We start from the raw sequence: 19,284 nt of genomic DNA, 5'->3' as shown, positions 1-19,284 counted from the left end.
AAAAGAGTTAAAATACTACCCATGGAGTAGGAGAACATATTTTCACATCACGTATCTCACAAAAAGTCTAATATCCAAAAATATATATATATATATATAAAGAACTCTTACAACTCGAAAAAGGGATAACAACCTAATTTAAAATGAGCAAAGTATCTGAATTGACATTTCTCCAAAGATGATATATGCATTTCAATAAACACATAAAAAGACAATCAATGTCCTTAGGGAAATGCAAATGAAAACCACAATGAGATACCATTTCACAGTCACTGGGATGGCCATAATCACAAGCCAGGAAATAGCAACTTTTGGAGACGGTATGGAGAAATTGGAACCCTGATACTTTGCTGGTTTACATGGAAAATGGAGGGGCCCCTGGGTGGCTCAGTTGGATGAGCATCTGCCTTAAGCTAAGGTCATGACCCTAGGGTCCTGGGATTGAGCCCCACATCGCATTAGGCTCCCTGCTCTGGGGGGGGGGGCAGGGAGCTCCCTCTCCCTCTGCCTGCTGCTTTCCCTGCTTGTGTGCACTCTTTCTCTGTCAAATAAATAAATAAAATCTTTTAAAAATAAATAAATGGAAAATGGAGTGGCTGCTATTGAAAATAATTCGGTGGTTCCTCAAAAAGTTAAACACAGAATTATCATATGACCCAGCAATTTCACTACATCCAAAAGGAGAGAGAACAGATGTTCAAAACTTGTACACAAATGATTATTGTAGGACTATTCACAATACTTAAAATGTGAGAACACCATAAACTGATTGATAGAAAACAAGCTGATAAATAGAAAACAAATGTGGCATATCTATACAATGGATTATTCTTCCATAAAAAGTAATGAAGTATGGATGCATGCTATTATATTAGTGAACCTTGAAAATGTTATGCTAAGTAAAAGCTGACAGATAACAAAGGCCACATATTATGATTCCATTTATAAGAAACATCCAGAAAAAGGCAAATCCAAGAGATAGAAAACAGATTAGAAGTGGCCAGGGATTGAGAGGAGGGGTTGTTGTATCTCCTCTGTTAAATGGATACAATTTCCTCTTTGGGGTTATAAAAAAAATTCTAGAAAGAGATAGTGATGGTACACAACATTATATATGCTCTTAATGCCACTGAATTGTATACATTTAATGGTTAAAGTGGTAAATTTTATTTATCTATTTGAGAGAGTGTGTGTGCACAAGTGGGGGCAAGGGGCAGAGGGAGAAGGTGAGGGAGAGAAAGACTCTCAAGCAGACTCCACCCTGAGCATGGAACCTGATGCGGGGCTCAACGTCATGACCATGATATTATGACCTGAGCTAAAAGCAAGAGTCTGACACTTAATCAGCCAAGCCACCCACATGCCCCTAAAGTGGCAAATTTTATATTATGTATCTTTTGCCACAATATAAAAGAGTGGACAGAGTTACTCTATATTCATAAGTCAGAATTGTAGGAAATAAAAGAGACATGAAAATGATGCCCAGATTTCATCTTGAAAAAATGAATAATGACCTTTCATTATTAAGGGATCAAGAACATCTTTGCAAGGAAAAGGGAAAATTAGCTTGAGTTTGGAATTTTAAGGTTGAAACTGTCATAAAATATATAAATAGATGTGATAAGAAATCAGTGGGACATACAGATTTGAAGCTGAGGTGGGAGATCTGGACTACAGGTATGGTTTAGGGAATCATGAAATGGTAACCGAAGACATAAGAGTGAATGAAATCATCAAGAGAGTATAGAGCCCTAAGAACACCATTTAAATGTTAGATAGATGAGAATAAATGCAGATTTTTTTTTTTTTTTTTTTTTTTTTGGCAAACAGAGTCACAGTAATAGGAAAATGAATACTTAAGATTGATTGCAAGGAGATATAGTGATTTAATGAAAGAGAGAGTAACCAAAAGTATTAACTGCTAATTAGGCCTCAAATATGGCCTAAGAACAGAGTCATGCCATTTAGGTTAATCAATATGCAATCATTGTTGATCTACTTCTGAAAGAAAGCAAGGATTGGAAATCCGACTGAAATGGTTTTTGAAGAACGTGTTGAGTTAAGGGTAGAAATAGAGGTAATGGTAATATACAACTCAACTGAGAAAGTTGGCTATCAAAGATCAGTGAGGGAGGAACAAGATGGCAAGGGGTAGGAGACCTAAATTTCGTCTGGTCCCAGGAATTCAGCTAGATAGGGATCAAACCATTCTGAACACCTATGAACTCAACAGGAGATCAAAGAAAAGAATAGCAACAACTCTCTGAACAGAAAAATGACCACTTTCTGGAAGGTAGGATGTGCAGAGAAGTGAATCCAAGGTGATATCCGGGAAGACAGATGATGGGGGAGGGGGCCTCTGTCAGCTGCTACTGGCAAGTGATAAAGCCCCAGAGCACAAAATCGGAACCTCTAGAAGTCTGCTCCACTGAGGGACATCGCTCCAGTGGCTAAGTGGGGGGTGGAACCATTGCAGGGACAGTGTGGTCTCAGGACCCTCGGGGTCACAGGAAGACCGGGGGTGCCTGAGTGCGGCAGAGCTCCCAGGTATCAGAGCAGGGAAGCCGGATGCAGAGACTGAGCAGAGGAGTGGGCTCTCAGCTCGGGGTTGCCATAAACCGTGATCCACGGCACAGTCGGGCCACTGCTCTTCCAGCAGAGACCCAACAAGTTGCAGATCCGGGGAGACTCCCCTTCCTCCCCAGGGAGGAGCGGCATGGGAGTGCACCGCAGGGATCTGCTGGGTTTGGAGACTCCACACGGGGTCGTGCGCCAGAGATGGAAACACTCGGTCACAGGCCAGGTGAGCACAGAGTGCGGACAGAGACCGGGTAGATGGGAGTGATTGACCGCTTTTCTCTGGGGGCTCACTGATTAGTGGGAGCCTGAGTTCTCGGTTCCTCCAGGGTGGAGAATGGGAGGCGGCCACTTTCACTCTTGTCCTCCAAAGCTGTAGGGAAAGCTTGCAGGGAACAAAAGCTCCAGAGAGCAAACCCGAGCAGATTACTTAGCCTGGCCCCCACCAAGGGTGGTGCAATTCCGCCTCTGGCAAAGACATTTGAGAACCACAGCAACACACCCCTCTCCCAGAAGATCAGCAAGAACAACCAGCCAAGACCAAGTTTACCGATCAATGAGAATGGCAGAACTCCAGCACTAGGGGAATACTACACATAGAATTAATGGCTTTTTTCCCATGATTCTTTAGTCTTTCAAAGTTAATTTTTTTAATTTTCTATTTTTTTTGCAATTTTTTCCCCTTTTTCAACCAATATCTTATCAATCCCCTTTTTTAAAAATCTTTTTTATTTTTCATTTTTAGAGTAATATTATATCCCTTCATAGTAGTTACCCTTATTTTTGGTATATATATATAAGTTGTTATGTCTTTAAAATTTGGGGATACAGTTTCTTCTAACAGACCAAAATATACCCTAAATCTCTAGTGTATGGTTTTGTTCTAGTCTCCTGCCTGATCACATTCTCTCCTTTTTTTTTTTTAACCATCAATTTCTTTTCTAAAATCTTTCATAATTTTAATCTTTATGGTCATATTCCATCCATTTATCATATTTACCCTTATTCTGTACATATATGTTTTTCTTTCTTTAATATTTTGGGAGGCACTTTCTTCTAACAGACCAAAATACGCCCAAAATCTAGTGTGTGGCACTGATCTATGCACCAGCCTGATCATATTTGAACATACTCTGTTTTTTGGGGGGGAGTTTTTTTTTTTTATCTTTTTTTTTTCTTTCTTTCTTTCCCTTTATTTTCCCTGGTTTCAGGTCTCTTCTGATTTGTTTGGTGTATATTTTTCTGGGGTCACTGTTACCATTAGCATTTTGTTTTCCCATTCATCTATTCTCCTCTGGACAAAATGACAAGACAGAAAAAATCACCTCAAAAAAAAAAGAACAAGAGGCAGTACCGACTGGCAGGGACCTAATCCATATGGACATTAGTAAGATGTCGGAACTAGATTTCAGAATGATGATTTTAAACACACTAGCTGGGCTTGAAAAAAGCATGGAAGATATTAGAGAATCCTTTCTGGAGAAATAAAGGAACTAAAATCTAACCAAGTCAAAATCAAAAAGGCTATTAATGAGGTGCAATCAAAAATGGAGGCTCTAACTGCTAGGATAAATGAGGCAGAAGAGAGAATTAGTGATACAGAAGACCAAATGATGGAATATAAAGAACTGAGAAAAAGAGAGAGAAATAACTACTGGATCACAAGGGCAGAATTTGAGAGATAAGTGATACCATAAGACGAACCAATATTAGAATAATTGGGATCCCAGAAGAAGAGATACAAAGAGAAAATCCCGAAACCAGCTCGAGATAAGAGATCTGTAATGTACAATGGTAGAAACATTAGACCTATCCACGCAGACCTGGCAGGCCAGAAAGGACTGGCATGATATATTCAGAGCACTAAATGAGAAAAATATGCAGCCAAGAATACTATATCCAGCTAGGCTGTCATTGAAAACAGAAGGAGAGATAAAAAGCTTCCAGGACAAACAAAAACTAAAGGAATTTGCAAACACAAAACCAGCCCTACAGGAAATCTTGAAAGGGGTCCTCTAAGCAAAGAGAGAGCCTAAAAATAACATAGACCAGAAAGGAACACAGACAATATACAGTAACAGTCACCTAACAGGCAATACAATGGTACTAAATTCCTATCTTTCAATAGTTACCCTAAATGTAAATGGGCTAAATGCCCCAATCAAAAGACACAGGCTATCAGATTGGAAAAAAAAACAAGACCCATCAATATGCTGTCTGCAAGAGACTCATTTTAGACCCAAAGACACCTCCAGATTGAAAGTGAGGGGGTGGAAAATGATTTACCATGCTAATGAACACCAAAAGAAAGCTGGGGTGGCAATCTTTCTATCAGACAAATTAGATTTTAAACCAAAGACTGTAATAAGAGATGAGGAAGGACATAATATCCTACTTAAAGGGTCTATCCAACAAGAAGATCTAACAATTGTAAATATCTACACCCCTAACATGGGAGCAGCCAATTATATAAGGCAATTAATAACAAAAGCAAAGAAACACAATGACAACAATACAATAATAGTAGGGAACTTAACACCCACCCCCTTGCTGAAATGGACAGATCAACTGAGAAAAAGATCAACAAGGAAATAAAGACTTTAAATGACACACTGGACCAAATGGACTTCACAGATATATTCAGAACATACCATTCCAAAGCAACAGAATACACATTCTTCTCGGGTGCCCATGGAACATTCTCCAGAATAGATCACATCCTAGGTCACAAATCAGGTCTCAACTGGTACCAAAAGATTGGGATCATTCCCTGCCTATTTTCAGACCACAATGCTTTGAAACTAGAACTCAATCACAAGAGGAAAGTCGGAAAGAACTCAAATAATGGAGGCTAAAGAGCATCCTCCTAAAGAATGAATGGATCAACCAGGAAATTAAAGGAGAATTTAAAAAATTCATGGAAACCAATGAAAATGAAAACACAACTGTTCAAAATCTTTAGGATGCAGCAAAGGCAGTGCTAAGAGGAAAGTATATAGCAATACAAGCCTTTCTCAAGAAACAAGGACTCAAGTACACAACCTAACCCTATACCTAAAGGCACTGAGGAAGAACAGCAAATAAAGCGTAAACCCAACAGGAGAAGAGAAATAATAAACATCAGAGCAGAAACCAATGAAATAGAAACCAAAGGAACAGTAGAACAGATCAACGAAACTAGGAGCTGGTTCTTTGAAAGAATTAATAAGACTGATAAACCCCTGGCCATACTTATCAAACAGAAAAGAGAAATGACCCAAATAAATAAAGTCATGAATGAAAGAGGAGAGATCACAACCAACACAAAAGAAATACAAACAATTATAAGAGCATATTATGAGCAACTACAAGGCAGCGAATTAGATAATCTGGAGGAAATGGATGCATTCCTAGAGATGTATCAACTACCAAAACTGAACCAAGAAGAAATAGAAAACCTGAATAGACCTATAATCACTAAGAAAATTGAAGGGGTAATCAAAAATCTCCCAAAAAACAAGAGCCCGGGGCCAGACGGCTTCCCAGGGGAATTCTACCAAACATTTAAAGAAGAATTAATACCTATTGTTCTGAAACTGTTCCAAAACCTAGAAATGGGAGGAAAACTTCCAAACTCATTTTATGAGGCCACCATTACCTTGATCCCAAAACCAGACAAAGACCCCATCAAAAAGGAGAATTACAGACAAATATCCTTGATGAACATCAATGCAAAAATTCTCACCAAAATACTAGCAAATAGGATCCAACAGTACATTAAAAGGATTATTCACCACTACCAAGTGGGATTTATCCCTGGGCTGCAAGGTTGGTTCAACATCCGCAAATCAATCAACGTGATACAATATATTAATAAAAGAAAGAACAAGAACCATATGATCCTCTCAATAGATGCATAAAAAGCACTTGACAAAGTACAGCACCCTTTCTTGATCAAAACTCTTCAGAGTATAGGCATAGAGGATACATACCTCAATATCATAAAAGCCATCTATGAAAAACCCACAGCAAATATCATTCTCAATGGGGAAAAACTGAGAGCTTTCCCCCTAAGTTCAGGAACATGGCAGGGATGTCCACCATCACCATTGCTATTCAACACAGTATTAGAAGTCCTAGCCACAGCAATCAGACAACAAAAAGAAATCAAAGGTATCCAAATCAGCAAAGAAGTCGTCAAACTCTCACTCTTTGCAGATGATATGATACTTTATGTGGAAAACCCAAAAGACTCCACCCCAAAACTGCTAGAACTCATACAGGAATTCAGTCAAGTGGCAGGATATAAAATCAATGCACAGAAATCAGTGGCATTCCTATACACCAACAACAAGACAGAAGAAAGAGAAATTAAGGAGTCGATCCCATTTACAATTGCACCCAAAACCATAAGATACCTAGGAATAAATCTAACCAAAGAGGCAAAGGATCTGTACTCAGAAAACTATAAAATACTCATGAAAGAAATTGAGGAAGACACAAAGAAATGGAAAAACATTCCATGCTCATGGATTGGAAGAACAAATATTGTGAAGATGTCAATGCTACACATTCAATGCAATCCCTTTCAAAATACCATCCATTTTTTTTTTCAAAGAAATGGAACAAATAATCCTAAAATTTGTATGGAACCAGAAAAGACCTCGCATAGCCAGAGGAATGTTGAAAAAGAAAAGCAAGGCTGGTGGCATCCCAATTCCAGACTTCCAGCTCTATTACAAAGCCGTCATCAACAATACAGTATGGTACTGGCACAAAAACAGGCACATAGATCAATGGAACAGAATAGAGAGCCCAGAAATGGACCCTCAACTCTATGGTCAACTCATCTTCGACAAAGCAGGAAAGAATGTACAATGGAAAAAAGACAGTCTCTTCAACAAATGGTGTGGGGAAAATTGGATAGCCACACGCAGAAGAATGAAACTGGACCATTTCCTTACACCATACATAAAAATAGACTCAAAATGGTTGAAAGATCTCAATGTGAGACAGGAGTCCATCAAAATCCTAAAGGAGAACACAGGCAGCAACCTCTTTGACCCCAGTTGCAACAACTTCTTCCTAGAAACATTGCCAAAGGCAAGGGAAGCAAGGGCAAAAATGAACAATTGGGACTTCATCAAGATAAGAAGCTTTTGCACAGCAAAAGAAACAGTCAACAAAACCAAAAGACAACCGACAGAATGGGAGAAGATATTTGCAAATGACATATCAGATAAAGGGCTAGTGTCCAAAATCTATAAAGAACTTATCAAACTCAACACCCAAAGAACAAATGATCCAATCAAGAAATGGGCAGAAGACATGAACAGACATTTTTCCAAAGAAGACATCCAAATGGCCAACAGACACATGAAAAAGTGCTCAACATCGCTCAGCATTAGGGAAATCCAAATCAAAACCTCAATGAGATACCACCTCACACCAGTCAGAATGGCTAAAATTAACAAGTCAGGAAACGACAGATGTTGGCGGGGATGCGTAGAAAGGGGAACCCTCCTACACTGTTGGTGGGAATGCAAGCTGGTGCAGCCACTCTGGAAAACAGTATGGAGGTTCCTCAAAAAGTTGAAAATAGAGCTACCCTATGACCCAGCAATTGCACTACTGGGTATTTACCCCAAAGATACAAATGTAGGGATCCGAAGGGGTACGTCCGATGTTTATAGCAGCAATGTCCACAATAGCCAAACTATGGAAAGAGCCAAGATGTCCATCGACAGATGAATGGATAAATAAGATGTGGTATATATACATACACACACACACACACACACACACACACACACACACACACACAATGGAATATTATGCAGCCATCAAAAGGAATGAAATCTTACCATTTGCAACGACGTGGATGGAACTGGAGGGTATTATGCTGAGTGAAATAAGTCAATCAGCGAAAGACATGCATCATATGACCTCACTGATATGAGGAATTCTTAATCTCAGGAAAGAAACTGAGGGTTACTGGAGTGGTGGGAGGTGGGAGGAATGGGGTGCCTGGGTGATAGACATTGGGGAGGGTATCTGTTATGGTGAGTGCTTTAATTGTGTAAGACAGTTGAATCACAGAACTGTACCTCTGTAACAAATAATACATTATACATTAAAAAAAAGAAGAAGAAGATAGCAGAAAGGGAAAAATGAAGGGGGGGGAATCGGAGGGGGAGACAGACCATGAGAGACTATGGACTGTGAGAAACAGAGAGTTCTAGTGGGGAGGGAGAGGGGGGGACATGTTAGCCTGGTGATGGGTATTAAAGAGGACATGTACTGAATGGAGCACTGGGTGTTATATGCAAACAATGAATCATGGAACACATCAAAAACTACTGATGTAATGTATGGTGATTAACATAATAAAATTTAAAAAAAATGATTGGTGAGATTAGAGCTGTACTTGGGGTAAATGCACTGTTGGAAGAATTCTCTTGTTTTTTGGGGAGTTTGGAATGGAGACTAATATATTTAAAAAAAAAAAAAAGTTAAGTAGCAGATTTCCATTGAGGGAAACTGTCATAAAGTTAATGCTTCCTAGATGCCTGGAAGTGAAGACCGATTATATGAAACATAATGAAAGGACTAAAGAAAAGCACATAGTATCATGAATTTACTATTACAGGGACACACAGCTATTCTTCTGGGAATACAAATGTAATATTTAATAAATATATAAAAGCATAGCTTTCATTATATATTAGACTATAATCTCATTTCACTAATGGAAAAATTGTATATCTGTTAAATACACACTTTTTGTTTCTCCTTAGAATGAATCACTGATATTAATAAATATATCAGCATCTACTTGCATATACTTTATAGATTTCATGAAGTATGTTTAACAGAATTTTAATCAAATCACTTAATGCTCAAAGACAGCTTCCAAAACACTTCCGTTGAAACCCCAAATGTAGCAATGCTTATAAAGCATATTACTGATGTATTTAATGAATAATTTTTGCTTTTATGATGAACTTGGAATTTTTATTCTAAACATGATTTTCTACATATTCCAGGTTTATGAATGAGAAAGAAAAAATAAAACTTAAAAAAAGGAAGTAACTACTTTTCTTAAGATATAGTTTATGTACATAATTAAAAATAAAAACACAATCATAGTTTCATCTGACATATAATGTGACACCATCTGTGAGAAATACAGAAGAGGATGATAAGCATACATTATTTACTTCTGGGCGGGTTGCATTTCCTAGTGTGATCTGATTTATTTGGCTTAGCAAAATGTTTAAAATACAGTTTATAAATATTTAAATACTAGATCCACTGAATTTAAAGAATTCTATATTAATGTCATTTTTAGTACCATATGAAGTTAGAGTCACTAGTTTTTAAACTACCAAAAAGATAGAGAATCAGTATATGCATTTTTCAAGATAAAGTATTGTGAGCAAAGAAATAAACTGTTTACTCCACAATTATGGTAGCTTCTTTTGATACTAGTACAGAGCACAGGCTGTAAAATTTAATAGCCAAGAGCACAGATTTTTATTTCAGACAGACCTGAGTTTCAGACAGTCCTGTATAGAGTCATGATGGCTCTATACACTAAATGATTGATCCTGGGCAAATAATATATCTCGTTAAATCCCTTTCCTCATTTGTAAAATGGGTATAATAGTAACTATTTTATACTTTTACTTTATGAAAATTATAGGTGAAATATTTAGTGTAGTATATAGAAAATTTTTTAAAGTGTAGTTTTTTATTATTTTTATTAGAATACTCAGCTTTTGCCAAAAATTAGGTACTTTTGTTATACTAAAGACAAGAATATGTAAACTTGTAGAAAAAAAATGAGAAAGAAAATTGATAACAGTGGTTGTCTCTATAGAAAAAGTCTTATAAGCAGAAAGAAAAAGTACAAGTAACTTACTTCAGTTATTCCTTCTGACTCGTCCAACAGTATGGATGATGATTAAATTGGCTTTCTTTAGATCTCTTTACCGTTGTTTACTCTCAACCTAGCTATAGTATTTAATCAGATATGGAGCCTGATTGGATAAACCATAAACATTTTAAGAAGAAAGAAATTCTTATGTGGGGTTTCCATATAACATGCCCTTTATTAGAGTAACTGGGTGCTAATGGGCTTCCATATTTTCTCCAATAATAACTAGCGTGCTCCTCTACCTCAAAGTCAAGGAGCAGAAAGTTATTTGCAACCATAACCGAAAAGCTCTGTGTGCATTTAAGTTTATTTGTGTGTGTATGGAACCTAACGGTCTGCTAAACTTAATATTGAGTAATAAAATTAAGAGCTAGAAGGAATCTTTTTTTTTTTTAAGATTTTTATTTATTTATTAGAGAGAGAGAGTACAAGTAGGCAGAGAGGCAGGCAGAGGGAGAGGGAGAAGCAGGCTCCCTACTGAGCAGGGAGCCTGATGCGGGACTCGATCCCAGGACCCTGGGATCATGACCTGAGCCAAAGGCAGCTGCTTAACCGACTGAGCCACCCAGGCGCCCCTAGAAGGAATCTTCAAACTACCTTAGGAGACAAAAACTAATTTCTTTACTTAAGAGACAAAAACTAATCCCAAGTACTATTTAATATTGAATAATAAAATTAAGAGCTAGAAGGAATCTTCAAATTACCTTAGGTTAATTTGTTTATTTAAGAGACAAAAACTAATCCCAAATATTATAAAGGAATACTTCTAGGTCACACAAGTAATTAGTGGCACAGGCAAAGTTAGAACTAAAATCACATTGTAAATCACATAGTTTTCATCTATGATATTATGCTTGATTCATTTTTTTAATCTACAAATATTTATTGAGAACCTACTGTAATGTAACAACCCCTACTGAAGTCCTTGGAGCTAAATAAATCTTGGAAACTGGGATTATTTTAGGTACATTTGCATATATCCTATAATACCTAAAATTCGCAGCAGGATCTGGTATAGTATATTTTATTTTTTTTATTTTATTATTTTATTTTATTTTTTAAAGATTTTATTTATTTGACAGAGAGAGAGAGCACAAGCAGGGGGGAGCGGCAGGCAGAGGGAGAGGGAGAAGCAGGCTTTCCACTGAGCAGGGAGCCAGATGTGGGGCTCAGTAACAGGACTCTGGGATTATGACTTGAACTGAAGGCAGATGCTTAACTGACTGAGCCACCCAGGCGCCCCATATCTTTCATTTTAAAAATGTATATTCCTATAGTGAAATATATGATTTTTCACATTCAGTGGGAAAGACTAGAAATAGCTACACATCCAGTTTAGGTCAAACTTGACCACCAAACAAATGATAAAAATATATATTTTTTTTGTTTTACAACTCTTTGGGTTTGAGATTGCAGCAGTGTGGTGTGGACACCAAATAGTTTCTTATCACTTATAAGATCAGGAAGAAAGCAAGAATGACCACTAGCACCACTTCTTTTCAACCTAATCCTGAACATTCTAGCAATGTCATAAAATAAGAAAATGAAATTTAAAAAAATGAAATAAAAATGTCATAAAACAAGAAAATGAAATAAAAGACATTTTGTTTGTAAAGAGAGAAATAAGAAACTTTTTTCACGGGCGCCTGGGTGGCTCAGTTGGTTAAGCGACTGCCTTCAGCTCAGGTCATGATCCTGGAGTCCCTGGATCGAGTCCCGCATCGGGCTCCCTGCTTGGCAGGGAGTCTGCTTCGTCCTCTGACCCTATTCCCTCTCATGTGTTCTCTCTCTCTCATTCTCTCTGTCTCAAATAAATAAATAAAATCTTTAAAAAAAAAAAAAAAAAAAAAAAAAAAGAAACTTTTTTCACAATTTGATTTTGTATATAGAAAATTTTACAGAATTAACAAGGCAACCCATGTCTCAGAACACAATAACTCTTTTTAAAAATGTATTTCTATATAGTAGCAGTGAACAAATCACAATTAAAATATTTCAACCACATTTAAAGGAGGAAGTATGTAAGAATAAACTTAACAGAAGAATAGCAAGAGTTATACATCAAAATCTACAAACCATTGCTAAAATATTATCAAATACGAAATAAAAAGAGAAATATATACCTGGATAGGAAGATGCAACTGGGGTGAGATATCAACTCTCTATAAACTTATCTGTTGACTTAATATAGTCCTTATCAAAATCCCAAATGATCTATCAAAAAAAATAGCAAGCGGATCCAAAATCATATGAAATTTCAAATTTTGATTAGTTAATTACACTACTGAATTTCAAAGCTTACTACAATGTAGTAATCAAGTGTGGCACTGGCATAAATATAAACATATTTATCAATGGTACAGAATTGAAATACAGAAATAAATCTTAATATATGGTTACTTTATTTGATCAAACATGCCAAGGCAATTCAATAAAGAAGGGCAATTTTTTCAACAAATGATTCTCTAACAGTTGCATATCCATATGTAAAAAGATTAATTTAGAATCTGACCTCATGCATGCACAAAAAATTAATTAAAACTGGACTACTGTGCAAAAAAGAGTTAACATCAGAGGCCTGAGACTGCTATCTTTAGAAAGGCATGCTTGCAAAATTGAATCAGTAATCAAAAAACTCCCCACAAAGTCCAAGACCAGATGGATTCACAGATGAATTATGGTAAACATTTAAAGAGTTAATACCTCTTCTTCTCAAACTATACCAAAAAAAAAAAATTTTTTTTTCAAGAGGAAGCAAAGCTTCCAAAGTCATTCCACAAGGCTAGTATTACCCTGATACCAAAACCAGACAAAGACACCACAAAAAAAAGAAAATGACAGCCATTATCCCTGATAAACACAGATGCAAAAATCCTCAACAAAACACTAGCAATTTTAGTTCAACAGTAGATAGGAAGAATCATTCACCATGATCAAATGAGATTTATTCCAGGGATGCAGGGATGATTTAATAGCCACAAATCAATCAGTGTAATACATCCCATTAATAAAATAAAGGATAAAAACCATATGATAATTTCAATAGATGGAGAAAAAGCTTTTGACAAAATTCAACATCTGTTCATGATAAAAACTCTTCACACTGTGGGCTTACAGGGAATTTACCTCAACTTAATAAAGACCATATATGACAAACCCACAGCTAACATCATACTCAATAGTAAAAATCTGAAAGCTTTTCCCCTAAGGTCAGAAATAAGACCAAGATGCCCACTCTCACCACTTTTGTTCAACAGAGTACTGGAAGTCCTAGCCATAGCAATCTGACAAGAAAAAGAAATAAAAAGTATCTAAATTGGTAAGTAAGAAGTAAAATTGTCACTACTTGCAGATGGCATGATGCTATATATAGAAAACTTAAAGGCTCCACCCCCCAAAAAACTACCAGAACTATCAGAATAAATGAATTTAGTAAAGTTGCAGGATATAAAAAAGTAATATACAGAAATTTCATTTCTATGCACTAATAACAAAGTAGCAAAAAGAGAAATTAAGAAAACAATCCCATGTACAACTACCACCAAAAATAATAAAACACATGTGAATAACCTTAACCAAGGAGGTGAAAGACATATACTCTGAAAACCATAAAACACTCATGAAAGACATTGAAGACAACACAACTTGAAAGACACAGCATGCTCATAGATTGGAAGAATATTGTTAAAATGTCTGTAGCACCTAAAGTAATCTATAGATTCAATGTAATTCCTACCAAAAAACTAATAGTATTTTTCACAGAATTAGAAAAAATACTAAAATTTGTATGGAACCACAAAAGAACCCAAATAGCCAAAGCAATCTTGAGAAAAAATAACAAAGCTGGAAGTATTATAATCCGAGATTTCAAACTGTACTACAACCCAAGTGTCCATCAATAAATGAAGAAGATGCAGTATATATATAATAGAATATTACTCAGGCAGAGAAAAGAATGAGATCTTGCCATTTATGACAACATGGATGGACCTAGAGGGTATTATGCTAAGTGAAATAACTCAGTTGGAAAAAGACAAATACCATATGATTTCAGTCACATGTGGAATCTAAAAAACAAAAGAAATTAACAAAAAGCATAAACAGATGCATAAATACAGAGAATGACATGGTGGCTGCTAGAGGGGAGAGTAGTAGGAGGAAGAACAAAATGGGTGAAGGAGATTGGAAAGAAGAAAAAGAAAAGACAAAAGAGAAGAGTAAAAAAGGAAAGAACAGAAAAGAACAGGACAGGAAAAAAGAAAAAAAAAGAAGAGAAAAAAAAGAGGAAAGAAAAGAAGAAAAGAAAAAAGATAAGATAAGATCATACCTGTAAGATGGACCCTTAACTGGTGTCTGGAAACGACTTCTAGCAGTTTTACCACCATTCTCTAAAGGACAGAATGGATTATGTGCCTGTTTTGTGTAAACAATTTGGATTATGCTGAATACTGGAATTCCTTCTAATAGTCTGGCGTTTTGGTACATGCTAAGCAAAGGATGCCTATATGACTAACCCCACTAAAAACCATGGTCACTTAGTCTCTAATGAGCTTCTCTAATAGGCAACATCCCACACGTGTTGTGACAATTAGATACTGGAGGAATTAAGCACCTCCTGTGAGTCTGCTTTAAAAGTACCCCTGGAAACATGATTTTTTTTCTGAACTTCACCCAATGTACCTTTTCTCTTTACACATTTTGCTTCATGTCCTTTTACTGTAATAAATTTTATCTTGACCTTATGCTAGGACCTTATGCTGAGTCCTGTAAATCCGCCTAGCAAATCATCCAACCTACTTGTAGTCTCAGGGAATCCCAACACAGTCAAATTTAAGAATAAAATCTATACAACTCTTACAAAAACATAACAGCAAATCTTCATGATCTTGAGTTAGGCAAAGATTTTTATGTGTTAACAAAATCATAAGGAATAAAGAAAAGTTGAAATTATGAAGTGTATCAAAATCATTTTTTAATTTAAAAACACCATTAAGAAAGCAAATGGGTATGTATAGAATGGGAGAATATAGTTACAATCATATATCTGATAAAAAAAAATTTGAGTCCATCCAGTAAATGGACATTTAACCAAATAAAATATATGAATAACTAATAGGTACATGAAAAGATGCTCAATTTCATTACTCATTGAAAATTAAAACCACAAAGAGATACTACTTTATCTCCAGTAGAAGGACTATAATCCAAAAGACAGTAACAAGCATTGGTAATGATGTAGAGAAACTAGAACGCTCAAACCTTGATGTTTGACATGTAAAATGTTGGAAACATTTTGAAAAATTGTTTGCCAGTTTCTTGGAAAGTCAAATACAAATTTACCATCTGACAAGTATTCCACTCCTAGATATCTACCCAAAAGAAATGGAAATGTATTTCCATACAAATATCTGTGCATGGATGTTCATAGCAGCATTCTTCATAATAGGCAAAAAGTGGGGGAGGGAGTAGGGGAGAGAAAATAAATATCTATCAGTTGATGAATAACCAAACAAAAGGTGGCAAATTCATGTAATGGAATACTATTCAGCATTAAAGAGGAACAAAACACATACATGCCCCCACACAGGACCTCAAAATCATGACACTAAGTGAAAGAATGCAGACATAAAAGACCACATATTATATGACTAATATATCTAAGTAGTCCAGAAAGGACATATTTATAGACACAGAAAATATATTAGTATGTGCCAGGGGTTGAGAGTAGGAAGCAGTGATGGCAAGTGAGCCCCAGGTTTCTTTATCAGATGATAGAAATATTCTAAAATCAGGTTATAATGGTTGCACAACCATAAATTTGTAAAACCTGTTGAATTGTACCCTTACTTAAATGACTTAATTTATTGAATAGAAATTATAACTCACTACAGCTGTTAAAATTAAATCATTTATTACGGCTTATTATGTGTATTTTTTTGTAAATTTTTCTTAGGTGCTTGAGAAGAATGTGTATTATTCAATTGTTGATTCCATGTTAATGGCATTGCTCAATCACATACCATGGCAATACATCTTTCCTTTTGCTTTATAATTCTCTCAAATTTTGTAATATTTATTTCAAGGATATTAGATATACTTCAAGTCCTTAAATATTTTCCTGTGAATTAAACATTTCATTTATATTTAACCTAATAATGAGTTTTGTCTTAAACTTTCATTTGCTTGGAAAAAAAAAAAAACATAGTCACCTCAGATTTAATTAGGATAGTATTTAACTTTTGGCATTCCAGCATCCCCATTTTTTAGCAGTGTTTTGTGGTCCCAAATATGGTTTATTTTGATAAATGTTCCATGTGCATTTGAAATGAATGTGTATTCTATTTTTGAGGGGAGAGTATTCTACAAATGTTAATTAGGTAAAGTTGGTTGATCTTATACTTCAAGTTTTCTATATCCTTAATGATTCTTTATTTCTGGTGAAATTCTCTGCTCTATAATCTGGCTTGTCCAAAATAGGTATAGCCACTCCAGATTCAGATTGATTAGTGAAAGTATGATATACCTTCCCCATCTTTTTAATTTTAGCCCATTTGTGTTTTTATATTTAAGATGTGTTTCTTTTAGGCAGTGTACAGTTCTATCTTGTGTTTTTATTCAGCCTAACAATCTATTTCTTTAATTGAGGGTGTTTAACTGAACTGGATTGGATTGGAGGATATATTTGGATTTCAATAAAATTGAAAACAGGAATTCAACAGGAAAAAAAAATCAATGGAACCAAAAGGTGTTTGGGAGAAAAAAAATGATTGATAAGCCTTCAGACATGATAAGAAACAAAGAGAATATACAAATTACTCTATCAGAAATAAGAGGAAAAGTCTCTGCAGATACCATGACATTAAAAGAAAAATAAAGCATAATTAACAAGAGCTTTATGCCTCCAAATTTGGTAATCTAGAGAAATGGACCAATTCCTTAGAAAGCACAGCTGCCAAAACACACACAATAAATAAACAATCTGGATAGGCCTATATCTACTGAAGAAGTACAACCAGTAATTATCTCCTCTCTTGGTATATTAACTTGAAGTATTTGTTTTGTTTATAATATATAACTTTAGCTTATTACAGTCTGCATTCAAGATATATTTTTCCACTTCACATACACTAAAACAACCTTAAAATACCACGCTTCCATTTCTTTCCTCCTGGTCTTTGTCCTCTGCTGTCGAACTTTTTGTTTATATGTTATTAATTGTACACTACATTTTTGTTGAAATAATTCTTTTTAAAATTAACTTACGTATGTAGAACTCTTATCCATATAACTGCCAATAGCACTTCTCTTATTTCATCTTTATAGATTCATATTTCCTCCTGGTTTCATTTTTCTTCTGCCTAAAGGACTTCCTTTAACATTTTGGTAGTGCAGGTTTTCTGGCGATAAATGCTATCAGCTTTTGGATGTCTGAAAAAACCTGGATTTTACAATAGAGTTGAAATATTTTCACTGGGTACAGAATTACCTTTTATGCAAGTACTTTAAGAGATTGCTCCATTGTATTCTTGCTTGCATTGCTTCTGATAAAAAAAAAAATCTGTTGTCATTTTTAAGTTTGTGTGTCTAAGTGCTGTCTCTGTTTCATTCTGAATAGTTTTTTATTGTTATGCCTTCAAGTTAACTAATCTGCAATATCTAAACTGCCAATAATCTCATCTAGTCTATTTTGAATTTCAGATGTTATAGTCCTTACCTCTAGAATTTCAATATCCCTCTTCAAATATCTCTAGGTCTCTACATTTCTAACATCCGAAATGCAGTTACAACTATTCATAATCCTTCTCTAGTTGTGGATTAGTTTGTTCATTATTCTCTATATTATTGGTCATGCATTCCTGTGGAATTCTTGCTCTCTACAGTTCTCTGCTCTTCATTACTTTGTCTGTAAATTCTTGTTGCTGTGGTTTCTCTGGACTCTAATATCCATCTCTTCGACCTATGTAATCTCTTGTGTTCCACATTCCTGTGTCATTCCATGGAAACTATCAGTAGGCAGTAAGCTGAGAGAACGGTAGAACTCAAATTGTTTCCCATTTCTCAGAGACCACTGTCCTTCACTCTCTGATGTCCAATGTCCTCTGAACTGTTGGTTAAATATTTTGTTTTATTTCTTTTTTTCCCACTTGGGAGGATAAAATAAGCCTCTTTTCTCTATCTGCCAGAAACAGAAATCATTCAAATGTCAAACTTTTGAAGTTACTCTTTGAAGACCTTTACTTAATAAAGTTTATTAGTCTCTGCCAATCTCTTTTGCTTCTTTATATTCTTTTAAATATTTTAATGACTTGATTTTATGTCTACTATTATCTTAGTTACTCAAACTGTTATTTTTTAGTAGTTGCTCCAATGAAATGCTATCTAATAGAAACAGTGTGATCTTGAGAGATAATTTAAATTTTTCTGGTATTTACATTAAAAACCATGTAAGAAAGAGGTGAACTTAATTTTAATATACTTTATGTAACTCAATTATACAAGATACTATCTTTTCAAATCACTTAAATATCCCTCTGATCATTTTCATCACATAAAATTATTAAGGTTTTCACATTTTTCATTCTTAGTTTTTGAAATCAGGTGTCAATTTTATCCATATAGTATATTTCTATTTAAATGCTAAAATATAATTGGAAATATATGGTTTGTATTTCTATTTCATAAAATTTACACTTGAGAATGTAGATTAATAGAACCATTTTTTTTCTAAATATATGTAAAGATTTTCCCATAACTAAATACAAAAAATATTTTCCTTTAATACATCCATA

The sequence above is a fragment of the Neomonachus schauinslandi genome, chromosome 13, assembly GCF_002201575.2.
Source record: "Neomonachus schauinslandi chromosome 13, ASM220157v2, whole genome shotgun sequence".
NCBI classification, from domain to species: Eukaryota; Metazoa; Chordata; class Mammalia; order Carnivora; family Phocidae; genus Neomonachus; species Neomonachus schauinslandi.
The sequence above is the reverse complement of the archived record's forward strand: the minus strand, read 5'-3'. Positions refer to the sequence as shown.